General features: G+C 42.8%; 1 protein-coding gene across 9 annotated transcripts in view; it reads left to right on the top strand.

Annotated features, from left to right (window-relative positions):
* MEF2A (myocyte enhancer factor 2A) overlaps positions 3,906 to 14,399 on the top strand; it is a 186,407-nt gene continuing 175,913 nt past the window's right edge. For 3 of the 9 annotated variants that reach the window (XM_018065831.1, XM_018065832.1, XM_018065835.1), the window contains exon 1: positions 3,941 to 4,077. The gene's annotated coding sequence lies outside the window, so the exon portion shown is untranslated. Of the gene's footprint in view, positions 4,078 to 4,479; positions 4,674 to 14,399 lie in introns of those variants that run through there. The other 6 variants (XM_018065827.1, XM_018065828.1, XM_018065834.1 and 3 more) reach the window with 5 other exon arrangements.

The following is a 14,399-nucleotide window of genomic DNA, read 5'->3' as shown; positions in this document are numbered from 1 at the left end:
TCAGACAGGTCCTCTTTCTTTCTTATCTCATTTCCGATTTGTCTTCAATGGGTCTTCTGAAAAGCAGATCCCAAACCAAGAATTTTGGTGCATGTGGTTTATTTGGGAGGTGATGCCGGGAAGGGCTGTGGGGGAGCTGGAAAATGAGATGTGGGAAGTGAGGGGAGACATTAAAAAGTGTGCTAATGAGTGGATCACTATTGAGGACAACTGGGGCCCAATCCACTGGGACCCCTGAGAGAAATTTTGAGGTACATGCCTCAAAATTGTCTTCACAAGGTACGAGGAAGCTGGTGTGTATATCTACTGGCCCAAGCAAGCCCTCTCCTGGGGCTAGAGCCTCAACAGAGAAACAGGAAGCCATTAGCATGTGTGGGGACAGTCTGTGGAGATATCTGGGGTTGGAAGGACAGAGGTTCTGACAGCATTGGCTAAACCGCCAGGGCCTCCTAACTGGTTGTCCTGCCTCCAGTCTTGCTCCCTTCCGTCCAACCCCACTACTGCCCTCAGCAAACCTTCTAAAACGCCAAATAGATCTTGCTATTCACCTGCTTGAAATCTGTCAGGGCTTCCCTTTGCTTTCAGAAAGAAATCCAAATGGCCTGACTTGATGGGCTAAGGCTCTGCCCCGTCTCACTCCTGACTGCTCTTCCAGGTTTGTCTCTCACCACTCCTCAGAGCTTGATCAGACTCCAGGCTCCAGGCACATTGCTCTAGCTGTGATTTCTCTCGAGCCAAACTCACAGGGTCCTTGAACACAGCACTTCCCTTGCCTATAGGCTGCTCATAAATATTTAACAAACATTTGACTGTCTACTACATGCCAGGCACTGTGCTAGATACAGCAGGTCAATTAAGGAATAAATCACATTTCTTGTCTTCACGGGGCTTACTCATCAGAAGGAAGGAAACATACATACAGAAATATTTACACTTCAACTAGGAACGGTATTAGAGAAGGGCAGTTAGAGAAAATGATGCCTAATGCAGACCTGATGGATGAAAAGGGGTTGATCCTGGAGACACAGGAAATAGCCTGGTGTGTGATTCATATTTCTGAATGGGGATAGTGAGGTATGTGGCAGGAAAGGCTGAGGGTAAGGCTGACCAGTGGTCTGAGATCTCTCCCTCCTGGGGAGCTTGGGCTTTATTCTTCAGATCAAGACATAATGAGAGGACCCCTTTTCATCCTTCTTGGAGGCTTTTCGATTCACTTTGGGGTTGTCTCCTCTAGGAAGACCTCCCTAATTCTCTTCCCCTTTTAGATATTCATCTTCCATGCTCTTCTAGTCTCCTTGGAAACCCTCCTCTCGGTGGTTATCAAGCTGGCTTGTGTTTTAAGGTGTACCTCCCCCATGGCCTGCCAGCCTCTTTAAAGGAAGGGCTGCTCCTTCTCACCTCTGTATCACACTGCCTCACACAATGTATCACACAATGTGGAGCCCCTTCAGTTGAGACACATTTGGACACCTAAGTGCTTTAAGGAGGACAGAAAAAGTTGGAGGACTAAGAGATGCTGCTCTTCGGAAGTTCCTCTGAAGCCACCGGCACATGGTCTATGCCCAGCTGAGTGCAGCAAATTGTTGGAGACACTGGACTTTAGACACATGCTTCTGAGACCATAAAGGCTGTGATAATCTCCTAAGCTTGGTTACTTTAGTTACAAATAAGTGATTATGGTTTGCTAATGGATTTTACAATAGCTGTGCTCTAGAATTCTTAAACTTTTCCCCCTCCTTCCTTCAATTTTTAGGCCTGGGCTTTGATTTGCAAGGTGGGGGCGGGGCAGTTAGGGAAAGAGGTGCTCTTATGCAACACAAACACTTTTCATTTCTGCTTTGGCTAGACTCAAAGCCAAGTTCTCTACCTGACTTTCTGGAATGACCAATAGCACTAAATGGGTAGGAGGTAGGCAGTCTGAACTGAGTCTTCTGTACCTCCAAGAAGGTCAGCTTCTGCCAAGGGTGGTAGATGGGAAGGAACAATGAGAGTATGAAAAACTCTTTCAGAAAAATGTGTTCTCATTGTCCCTCTTCTCTTTCCAGGATGAAGAGTAGGTGAATGGGGAAGCCATTGCTTGTGGGCCCTCCACCGCACCATTTTCTGAAGGAAAACTGTTCAACTCTTCTGTTTTCTTGCAGCAGAGAAGCCAAATCCAGCTGGGTCTGCAGCTTCTGGCAGGTTAAAAAGTGTGCATTTCCACATGGTTTGCAGGGTCACACCAAATTCTAACACTTTTTTTTTTTCTTTAAACCTTCCTGCTACTGATTCCTCTGAACACATTGTGGAACTCTGAGCAGAACTCCAGGTTAATCTGCCTGTGTCTGGTGTTTGTGTGTCCTTTTGTGTTGGGCTCTCCCCAGTAGGTTGCCTTGTCCTTGAGGGAGGAAGCCTGCTAGTCTCCAGCTTCCTTTGAAACTTCCCAGTTCCTCTACCCATAGCCTCTGCGAATCTGCTCACTCACCTCAACCACTTTGTTTTCAAGTGCCTTGGGAATGAATTTTTCATCTTCAAACGAATATAATTATTTGGCTCTGTGTCCACTGCATAGGTGCAGAGATAGGCAGCGTGGCTGTAGAAACGCCAGGCGAACAGCCTTCACGATGCAAAGACCACAACGGCTCACCTCCTAATGACCACCCTCGACAAAAACCAACAGCTCCCTAAACACATCTCCTTCGCACCTCTCTCAGAAAAGGCAGTACGCAGGGTGGTCAGGAGTTCAAGTACCCAGTGCCCTCCTCTTCAGCTGTAACCTCAGAAGGTCACTTCGGCACTCGAGCTTCCTTTTCTTCCTATGTAAAATGGGAATAGAAACTGAATCTACTTCATAGGGATGTCGTAAGGATGACGAGCTATCAAAATGCAAACTATTCACACCGTTCAGCACTCAAGGTATACCAGCTGCGCCTACTAGCAACTATTACTAGTAGTAAAGGCTAGTAGGTTGAGTCTCTCTTGGGACGCAGGGAGCCTGGCTGACCACCCAGAAAGGCGTCGCCCACCTTCCACGCCGCGTCAAGTCCCGCCGTCTGCGGGGGGGGCGGTCGGGGCCCGACCTGCCTCGGCGTGCCAGGGGCCTGGGTCCCACTGCGCTCGCTCAGGGCAGGTGGGCTGGCCGCAGCCCCGGCAAAACCACAGGTGCGGTACCAGCCGCACCGAGGCCGTGGGCGGGGCGAGCGGAGGTCAGGGGGCGCCGAGTGCGCCCCGCGGGGGGCTCCGGTGGCGGCTCCAGAAGTCCGGCGGGCGAGATCCGGGCCCTCCGGAGCGACGCCGCCTGGCACCGGACTCGCGGCCACGCCGGGCGCGCGCCCCGACGCCGGCCCCGCCCCCGGGAGCCCCGCCCCTCGGCACCCCGGGCTGGCCGGAGCGAGCGGCCGCGCTAGGCGACCCGCCACGCGCCTCGTCACTGGAGCTGCTCCCGGCTGGGCCTCGGCGGCTGGTCGGGGAGGCCGCCGCGGGGGAGGCGGGGGCTGCGGGGCGCGACGCCGCCGGGCCGCCCCGCCCTGGGAGGCGCCCGAGTCCTCATCAAGTGACCAATATCCCTTCCAGGAGAACACGGTCCTTCTGAGGGAAGCGGGCTCCGGCGCGCTGCCCCGGCGCCAAACCGCCGTCATCTCCTTCCTGTGCCGGGTGATTCGTCTCCTCACCCACCCGAAAAAACATAGTCCGCCCCGCGCGCCTTTGTGGGGCAGTGCTCTTCCTCACACGGTGTGGCTCTCCCGGCCCGTAACCTTTGTCTTTCCGACTCTGGGCTCTGGGCCCCACCAAGAGGATAACTCAGCGCTGAGAGAGAACCTGAAGGGAGACGCTAAAGAGGGAGCAAGGGGAAGGCAGCGAGAGGCGAGCCTGGCGGAGGAACACAGAGGGCCGTGGGGACAGTGCGCACGCGCGCCGACTGAACGAGTTCCGGTCTGGCCGGGGCCTGGCTCCTAAAAATAGCCCCGGTGTGGGGATCCGTGCGCGGATGTCCCGGCGAGTCCGGGGCTGAAGGAGGCGGCTCCGGGCGGCGCGGAGCGCGGGTGGCGGGCCCTGGCTGCGGCGTGTGCGCGCCCGCCCGCATTCGCCGGAGACCGGGTGAGGGCCGCGGGCGACAGGGCTCGGTTGGTGGGGTCGGTGGGGCCCGAGGGGGCTGCGTCTCGGCGAGAGGACCGGGTGAGGGCTGGGGGGCGCCGGGGCGGGGGGCGGCGCCGCTCGGGAGGGGCGCCCGCGGGGCCCCCGGGACGGCGGCGCGGCGCCGCGTCCCGCTGGCAGGGGCCGGGGCGGAGGCGCGCTGCGGCGGGCCGGGTGGGGTGCGGGGAGGCGGCGAGCAGTGGTCGCGTCGGGGTCGGCGCCTCCTGTGGAGGTGGGGGCGGGGTGCCCCGAGGGCGGGCCCGCGGGCTGAGGGGCGTCGCGGGCCGGCTGAGGGAGGCGCGGCGGCGCGGGCTGGGCGCTCGGAGCCTCCCGGGGCGCACGTCGCGTCTGGGGCTGGGGGGCGGTGGCGGACGTCGCCTCCTTGAAAGTTGAGGGAGTTCCCTGGGGGTCCGAAGGCTCTCTGTGGGGAAACGCCCGAGGGCCGTTTGCTTAACCTTGCAGTGCGAGGCAGGGGTCTCCCCGAAGCGACTGACCCCTGCTGCAGGAGGCGTTTTGCGCTCTTGTTGGAAGAAGTTCCTTCATTTCTGTTTTGGAAGAAGGTTGGTCTAACGGAGCGGAACTCTGTGTGTGTGTTGGTGTGTGTGTGTGTGTCACTGGCCGGTTCGGTACTTGCGGCCAGAAGGTGGCCTGGGCCGGGGGCACCTGCGGGTGCGGACTCCCGACGGTGCGGGGAGACGTCGCGGGGGAGAAGGGGCTGCGTAGGGAACCGCTCGCTGCCCCCCGGACGTCCATCCAAAGTAGATCCCAGCTCGCAGGGAAGGTTTTCTGTGATGGAAACTTTGTCCTTCAGTTCGATTCCGTCTGTCTTTGATCCATGAGGATCCCTTAGTAGGTGAGATAGTGTAACAAGTTTGGAAATGGTGAGCGTTTCTGCATTAGAAAAAACAAGTTGTTGTGTTCTCCGCGCCCCCCCCCCCCCAAAGTGTCACTGTAAAAATGTCCTCAGACCTGATGACTTGATTCCTGAGATAAGAAGCGAGCATCCTGTCAGGATCCGGTAGGGATCCATGTGCGGATTGAAGAGTCATAGCACAATGTTAACCTGCATTTTAGTTTATAGTGAGATTGTGATTCTAATAAGTGTGCTTTTAAAAAGGCCTGCTGTGGTGTGTTAAGTTACGTGTATTTTTTAAAAAAATATTGTCTGAAAATTGTCAAGTTTTAGTGCAGTATGTTTTCCATGTGTATTTTTTTTTTTAGTAAATAGAGAGAAGGTTCCCTAAAGCTGTAATTAGGTGTACATTACACAAGAGCACTTTTCCTTTAAGAATCCAGCTGTGTTGTTTTGGCAACTGCCAAGTACTCCAGTTGTCAGTTTTAAAATCTGTGTTACCTTGGCAGTACTTGTACAGTCTGTGGCAAAGGTAAACAAAATAGCTTAAAGATTTTTTCCTGCAAACACAGAAATGGCTTTTATTTTAGTATGAATTTAAGAAATGAGGATAAAATAACCCTTGTTTATTATGACTTTTGTATGTACATCTTTTGGTTTGGTTCATTTTTGAAGTTATAAGTCTTTACTCATGTCTTTTCCTGTGAATGGCAGCTTTTGTTTTAGGAAAAAAGTCAAAAGTGTCTTCACTAAAGTGGATGACAAATTTAGTTAGACTTTATATCAAACAATGAACACATGTTATGTGTCTAGTTCTATATGATGATGCACTAACCGATTCTGAAATCATTTTTAATTCTCACTGAGCAGTGTAGTAAAGTGTAAAAAGTTGTGGTAATGGTGTTGCAGTGAAAATACCTGAAAGAGTGCTTCCAGTGAAAGTTTATTTACTAAAGCCATTGTGAGGTAGTAGTGATCTCTCTAAACACAATTATTTAATTCACACTATTGTTATATATAATGGTTTTATTCATCTTGGAGAAAGGATGATAAAATTATGTTTAACTCCTTAAATTACTTCCTAGGAAGTTTTTTTTTCCTCCCCACTAAATTGTTTAGGGTAATGAGTGATTGAGTGGTGGAGGGTGTTCCGTAGAAGGAAAGTAGCTTTTTGGGGTTTAGAAGTAATAATTGTTAATATCACTGTTGAATTAAAGCTTGAGAATGATCTATATTGTTAAGAGTTTTTAATGCTTCCTTAATGGGAGTACTTGTGACAAAGACCTTTGCTTTGGTAAATGGAACTAGAAATAATCTTTTCAAGATGAGTTATTTTGAATGGTGAGGCTTTATTTTTCAGGGCAGTTGCATTATTGCTTTGCATTTTACTTTTAGGATGCAGTGCAGTTTAATTTTATTAATATTCAAGCAGCAATGTCATCACTCATTGGTTATCAAGAGAGAAATATAGAAGTGTATTCTGAGAGTAGTTAAGTAATTATGAAAATATTAGAATATGATTTTGAAGTTGAAATATTTCAATGAAAATTTATTTTAATAGATGTGTTTTCTGATCTAGGAGGAAGAAACCATAAATTTGTTACTGGGAAATAGCATGCTTATCAGTCAGGTTTTGGAAAGCCATCTTTTTTTCTCTCCTTTTGCTGCTTTTATAAAGTCTAGCAAGAGGGATTTGTTGTAACATACAATGATGATGGTCCTCGATTTTCTGTGGGTATTTTAAATTTTATATATTCTGTCTTGTAATCAGACCATGCATGTATCTTTTTGCTTTGAAAGATATACACTTGGCACATATGAATGTTACAAAGTCTAGCTGAAATTTTTCTTGTATTAGTGATGGAGCAATGAAAAATAATGTTTTGTGGACTGAACATGTTTAGCATTGCCTTTTTTTCTAGATTAGAAAGAAAATTTCTGAATATTCTTGCTAAATTGAGGAGTAATAAGACAACTATAAATATGGAAAATAAAGTCTATATTCTAGTTAGATAACTTCCTGCAAAAAACACTTTAACACATTGTGGTGATTTGCAAGTAAAGGAAGGCTGCTTGACTTTGTCGTCAGATCTTGGTTCTGATCCCAGCTCTACCACTGACAAAGTTATGAGACATCTTCTGTAAAATGGGAAGGAATTTTACCACCTGCCCCATAGAATTGTTAAAATTAAATGAAACAATGGTGTAATAGGTCCTAGGGGTTGCTTGAGGCTTAATGTACAAAATGTGTACAAAATGTATATTGCCTCATCTCCCTTCATCCCTTCCTTCCTGTGATGATTGTATAGGTGATGCCTCTTACATGTATCTTTGTGTTTGTTACCAAAAAGGAGTTCATATAATGCATAAATACAGGAGAATGCTCATATATTTGTTTGGGATAAAATATCCCAACATCTTAAATTCATTGTCATGTTATACATTAAATGTTTATTTGGCTTATCTGCAGTCATTGTTGGATTCTAACTTCCATGATCTCTCTGCATGTTAAAAAAAATAAAAGTCAAATGTGAGTATATTTTCTAACTTTCAATGAAACATATCTCTTAGTGATTATTTGTGAGAGACATCTTTAAAATACGGTATTTAAAATTTGAAATTAGAAAAAATATTTTTATAACATACCTGGTTTAGTCACTAAGTCACATCCGACTCTTGCATCCTATGGGCTATATGTAGCCCATCAGGCTCCTCTGTCTGTGGGATTTTCCAGGCAAGAATACCGGAGTGGGGTGCCATTTGCTTCTCCAGGGGATCTTTCCCATCTAGGGATCGAACCTGGGTCTCCTGCCTTGCAGGAAGATTCTTTACTGACTGAGCCACTAGGGAAGCCTGGTGTATATATATCTAAAAAATAGTTTTTCTCTAGTGGGTAATTATAATTTTTTATTCTTCATTTTATTTGTTTGGTGGAACTAAATTATTTTTGTATGCTTTATCTGTGTACTCTATGATAAATGGATGACTCCAGTTTATTATAATTGAGAGTGTAAGCCCATTTGTTAATAAGTCTCATGCATGGCACAGGATATGTGTTAACACATAATTAATAAATACTACATTATATAGATGTTTGTCATTTGCTGATTTTAATAATTATTATTGGAATTGATACTTGCTGAAGTTAGTAGTTTATTTAACATTGAATCATCTTAGTAATCACTCGAAATCATAAAAAAAAATTAGCCGGTTTATGAGGCTAATGGTGTTATTTGAACAGTGGTGTAGGACAGCAGATAATTTACTACTTCATCAGTTTAATGATTGATGATTTTGAAATCTAGAGGAATTGTTAACAAGGGTGCAAAAACATACTAGCTGATCTGATTTCTAATAACTATCAACCAAGGCATATCTTTTTATGGTTGTCTTGAATCCTTACTCATTTTATTTTCCTCAGAAACTTTTAATTTATGAACTTAAATTCAGCAATCAATAAAGTTACATTGTTACATGTTTTGAGAAATGTTTTGGTAGTGGGTGGTAAATTTATACTGCATGAGCTGGACCTTTTTTAGCAGCTTATTTTTGTTGCCAGCAGCATGTATGTGGAGGTTGACTTGGATTACTTTGAGGTATGATTTGTCAACCTTGGAACAAAAGGATACTCTTCATGTAACCTAGTAAGATAACTAATAACTGTTGGCTTATTAAAACAAGGTCTTTTGCATTGACTGATACTGTGTTTACTTGTCTTACTTTTTATCCCCACCCCTAGCAATCTATCTTTTATATAAAGACTAGAATTATATTTCTAAAATTCAGATCTAAGTGTTATACTTCTTTTAAGAAAAACTTCAAAGGCATATAAAATCAGTAAAGAGGCAGTAATGTAAGAGATAAGAGGTTGATCTCTAAAATCTGACTGCCTAAGTTTTAGAATACCCACTCTAGCACTTTTTGTTCTTTGGCAAGTTCTCAATCTTCTTGAAGCTCAGTGTATAAAACAGTGATTATAATATTATCTACTTTACAGAGTTGTTGAGATGATTGAATGAGATGTATATTATCAGGCTTTTAGCACAGTGCTTGGTACCTTAAAATGTAGTTTTTTTTTTTTTTTCTCTTACTGTTACTATCATTACTACTACTGCTGTTGCCATTATTAGTCATGGTTCACTTCATAATATATTCTATCCTATCTTTTCAGGCTCATTGTCAGCAACAACCCTTCAGTTTCTATGACCCAGTTAAGGCCAGCTGTTTGCTTTTCCCTGAAAAGGCTATTATTTTTATGCTGATATCTCCCACTTTTATTTTTCTAGCCCAGAATTTTCCTGATTTTGATACCCACTTGGAAATCTAGTTGGGATTTCAAACATAATGTTAGCTACATGACTAAAATACAGCTATTTACTCCTCTCTGCCAACCTTCTTCCTCCCTCTTATGTTCAAACCCTGATGTCTCTGCTGGCCTTCCCCATCTTAGTAAGTGGCAGTACTCAAGCCAGAAACCTGAGATAACATTTTGGATTCCTTTCTTTTCTCTCAGATGCAGTCCATCCACACGTTCTGTTGTACCTTCGGAGTTTATCTTGCGCCAATCCACTGCTCTTAGCCATCATTGTGAAGTGAAAGTCACTCAGTTGTGTCCGACTCTTTGCAACCCCATGGACTATGCAGTCCATAGAATTCTCCAGGCCAGAATACTGGAGTAGATAGGCGTTCCCTTCTCCAGGGGATCTTCCCAACCCAGGAGTCGAACCCAGGTCTCCCACATTGCAGGTGAATTCTTTACCAGCTGAGCCACCAGGGAAGCCCTTCATTGCCGCCTGTTTATTTCACGGCATCATGATCTCTTACATGAATTATTGCAGTGGCCTCCTAACTGGGCATCTTGTTTCTTTTCCTGTTCCTCATAAGTTCTTTATTCATACCGCAATCCTAGGGACCATTTTAAGAGCCTCAATCTTGTCATTTTTTGCTTAAACTCTTCCAGTGACTTCCCATTCTGATCTTTCTTGTTCTCATTGTCTTTTTCTTCATTGGAGGCCAGCTACTTGCACCTCTCAAGAGTTTTTTAAACTCTTTACTTCCATTTTAGGGTCTTGTGCACTTTTTGTACCACCTGCTTGAGATGTTTTCATAAGGCTGACCTGGCCAGACTCTTTGGAACTTGGCCCAAATCTCACTTCTTTACTCAGACCATCCTGTTTAATGTTGCAGTCCAGTAGTTACTCTATCCCATATTTTATTTCCTTTAAGAATACTTAGTATATTTGTAGGTATCTTGTTTGATTATTGCATAAGTATGGTCTTTATCTCTGTTATCTGAATGTAGTATTTCTGTAGCTTGTTCATGTTTTTGCCAGGGATTGGAATGCTCCATTGTTCATATACCTACTGAAAGTTATCCTTTAAGTTATACCCCAAATGTTATCTTGATACTGATTTTAATCTTTTTAGACAAAGTTTACCTCCCTTGCTCTCACTGCAAACAATATTTGTAGAGTAAAATGCGTTATTGAATATTTCAGTTCAGTTCAGTTGCTCAGTCATGTCCAACTCTTTGTGACCCCATGGACTGCAGCATGCCAGGCCTCCCTGTCCATCGCCAACTCCCAGAGTTTACTCAAACTCATATCCATTGAGTCAGTGATACCATCCAACCATCTCATCATCTGTTGTCCCCTTCTCTTCCTGCCTTCAATCTTTCCCAGCATCAGGGTCTTTTCCAGTGAGTCAGTTCTTCACCTCAGGTGGCCAAAGTATTGGAGTTTCAGCATCAGCATCAGTCCTTCCAATAAATATTCAGGACTGATTTCCTTCAGGATGGACTGATTGGATCTTCTTGCAGTCCAAAGGACTCTCAAGAGTCTTTTCCAACACCATAGTTCAAAAGCATCAATTCTTCAGTGCTCAGCTTTCTTTATAGTCCAACTCTCAAATCCATACATGACTACTGGAAAAACTGTAGCCTTGACTAGACAGACCTTTGTTGACAAAGTAATGTCTCTGCTTTTCAATATGCTGTCTAGGTTGGTCATAACTTTTCTTCCAAGGAGCAAGTGTCTTAATTTCATAGCTGTGGTCACCATCTGCAGTGATTTTGGAGCTCAGAAAAATAAAGTCTGTCACTGTTTCCCCATCTATGTGCCATGAAGTTATGGGACCAGACGCCATGATCTTAGTTTTCTGAATGTTGAGTTTTAAGCCAACTTTTTCACTGTCCTCTTTTCACTTTCATTGAACATTTAAAGTATTGTAATTGACGTCAGTCTCTTCTGCTAGGGTGAGTTCCTATGTCAGAGATACTGCCTTGGTCTTTTAGTATGCTCAATACAAACCTGTCTTGCCACATAGTGAATGCTCAGTAAATGTTGAATTGAGTGAAAGTTGTCTGAACAACTAAGATGACCAACCCAAATCAAGTTTTCCAAATGAGACTTTAAAAATGATAAAAGTGCTTTCCAGATTATAAAATACTAGTTTGTGCATTTTTTGTACATATTGACATGCATTCTGGGTCAAGGTTGGAATCCCAGACTATTGAGCATATCCTGAGATTCCATCTTGTGAGAGTTTTTGTGGCCAGCATTAGGAACCGAATCACTGTTTGTAATGGTGAAGATCATTCTACATTCTAAACATCTGACTTACAAATGAGATTTTGAAATGTGACTTATTTGCATGTTGGGGGCTACTTTGTCAAATGTTTATTTTGGTGATGAAAACTTTTAATACAGTTAAGGTGACATGGATCATGAAGAAAAGGGAGAAAAGAATCTGGGAGTCAAAAGATTTTATTTTTCAGAAATGACTCAGTTTACCCAAAGTAATGTTTTGGTGTTGGCAGAAGGTGGTTGTTGTTTTAATGTTTTATTTTGGGAAAACTTTAGATATAAGACTAATTCAGTGAGCTCATATACTTGTCACCTAGATTCATCAATTGTTAATATTTAGCATATTTGCCTTATGGTTCTCTGTATTTGAAGAGTGATTTCAAAGTCTGGAAACTGATATTATTTTATCTATAATTGAAGCTCCTTGATTACATCTATAGAGGATACCAAAGATTCAAGTGTATTCAGTTAAAGTCAGAGGCATATCTTTTGAGGCAGAACATCACAGACCCATACAAGGGATAGAAATGCTGCATTCATGTACATTGCTGACAAGGAAACCACATATTAAACATACAACATACCATATATTACAATGTAATAGCAGAAATCCACTCTCTAGATCTTCTTTTTCCTACTTTACCCTCCTCCTCTTCCTGTCATAATTATTGTTATTGTTGAGCCATTTGAGAGTAGGTCTCATACATCGTGATCCTTTACCCCTAAATGCTTCAGCAATATTGCCTAAGAACAAAGAGATATTCTTACATAACCACAGTATGATGGATTCAAGAAATTTAATACTGATACAGTAGTTTATTATACAGTTCATGTTGGAGTCTCTTCAGTAGTTCCAGTAAGATTCTTTAATAGTTATTTTTTTCAATTCCTTTTTAATTTTATTTTAGTGTCATATATCCTTTAACCTGAGACAGTCCTTGAACCTTTTTCCCCATGAAATCGTTAGTTTTGAGGAGTACAGTCCTTTGTTTTGTAGGATGTCCATTACTTTGGGTTTGTTGTGTTGCTTCTTCGCTGGTAGAGTCAAGTTCTGCATTTTTGGCTAAGCTTTGATACATCTTTCCTTCAGTGCATCACTGTCAGGAGGCAATATCATGTCTGTTTGATCCCTTGTTGTTGATGTTTACTTCTATCACTAGTTCAAGTTTGCCTACCAATTTTTTCTCCATATAAAAATTTTCATTTTCCTCCTTGTTATTATGGAATAATATTTGGTGAGCCGCTTTGAGGCTGTGTTTTTGTTTTCCCTAAAATGTTCACATAATGGTTTTAACATTCATTAATGATTTTTGCTTGAATCAGTTACTGTACAGTGGTTCCGAAGTGGTTTTTTTTTTTTTTTTTTACTGTTTCTTCTACATTTGCTAGTTGGCCTTCTGTTAAGTTGTAAATTAGAACTTTTCCTTCTCATTTGTTTATTTAATATCAATATAAATTCAGAGATTCTTTTTTTTAAATTAAGTAGGTTATTCTCTCATTACTTGTCAGTATTCACTGATGTTCCAAATAAACTCAGATTTGGTCAGCGGGAGCTCCTTCAAGTTAACTCATTGACTGACACATTCCTATCATTTTTGGAGCACTTCATTCCTTTTGAGACAAAAGATATTTCAGGTTCATTGTCTGCTTTTTCTGCTGTCCTAGAATCAGCCATTTCTTCAAGGAGTCCTGGTTTCTTTCATTGGGTCATAGTATTTAGAAATCAAGAACTGGACAGCAGGTAAGCTTGTTGACACTGGAATATCATTGTTTTGAGCCCTTTCAGCTGAATAAGCTAAGAAATTCTGAGTTTATGCTGATTGCTCAGGCAGTAGATTGTAATTTTTCTTACATTCCTAAAACATCTTGCAACAGAATCACTTCTTTTGAAACTGTTAACCATTTAAGTGACTAATTTGTCCTGTAATTTTTCTGTTTAATTTTGTAATGGTTGGGTCTCATTTTCCAAAACTTACTTTAAACTTTGTGGAGATAGGAATTCTGTTTTGTATCTTTGTTTGCTCAGTGAGTATGTTTCACAGTGCCTTGAGCATGATTGGTGCCCATGTGTTGTTTATATTATAAATATAATAATGACTCAGTATTATATTTATTAGTGTTATACCATAGTTAAATAATCTTGTGTTTTGTTAAAAGTTTTATGGAAACTTCTAAGTGAATTGATGATTCATTTGTTTTGTTTTTAATAGTTCTGCTAACCTTGAAATAAAAAGTTTTTCAGCTTTAAAATTTTAAAAACCTTATTCCTGAGACTAAAGTATGTAATTAAAGAACATCAAAATGACTAATCCTGGCATTGCTGTTTTGTACTGTTCTTTAGCCCTTTCTGGGCTTCACTTTAATTATAAAATGAGATGATATCTAGATCCTTTTTAACTCTAGGTTATATGCTTTATATCTAATTAACATTGATTTGTTTATGAAAATAAAATTAAGTGCTGCAAAGTATAGTGGAAAGAATATTGTGTTCCTGAGCCAGAAGTCATTGGGTTCTAATTCTTTGTAAGCATTATGTTACTTTGGTAATTTATTTCATAGTTTGGTTTTCATTATCTTATTCAATCCGTAGGGCTAGGTGATGAGGAATAAGAATGAACACTTGCTGTGTGCTTGATGTGTGGAGTGCTGCAGGAGCACATAGAAGGCACAGTTCACCCAGTTTCAGGGAGATCCAACCAGTCCATCCTAAAGGAAGTCAGTCCTGAATATTCATTGGAAGGACTGTCGCTGAAGCTGAAGCTCCAATACTTTGGCCACCTGATGCAAAGAACTGACTCATTTGAAAAGACCCTGATGCTGGGAAAGATTGAGGGCAGGAGGAGAAAGGG

Source organism: Capra hircus, chromosome 21 (genome assembly GCF_001704415.2).
Source record: "Capra hircus breed San Clemente chromosome 21, ASM170441v1, whole genome shotgun sequence".
NCBI lineage: Eukaryota > Metazoa > Chordata > Mammalia > Artiodactyla > Bovidae > Capra > Capra hircus.
This window is presented reverse-complemented; position numbering and strand designations above follow the sequence as displayed.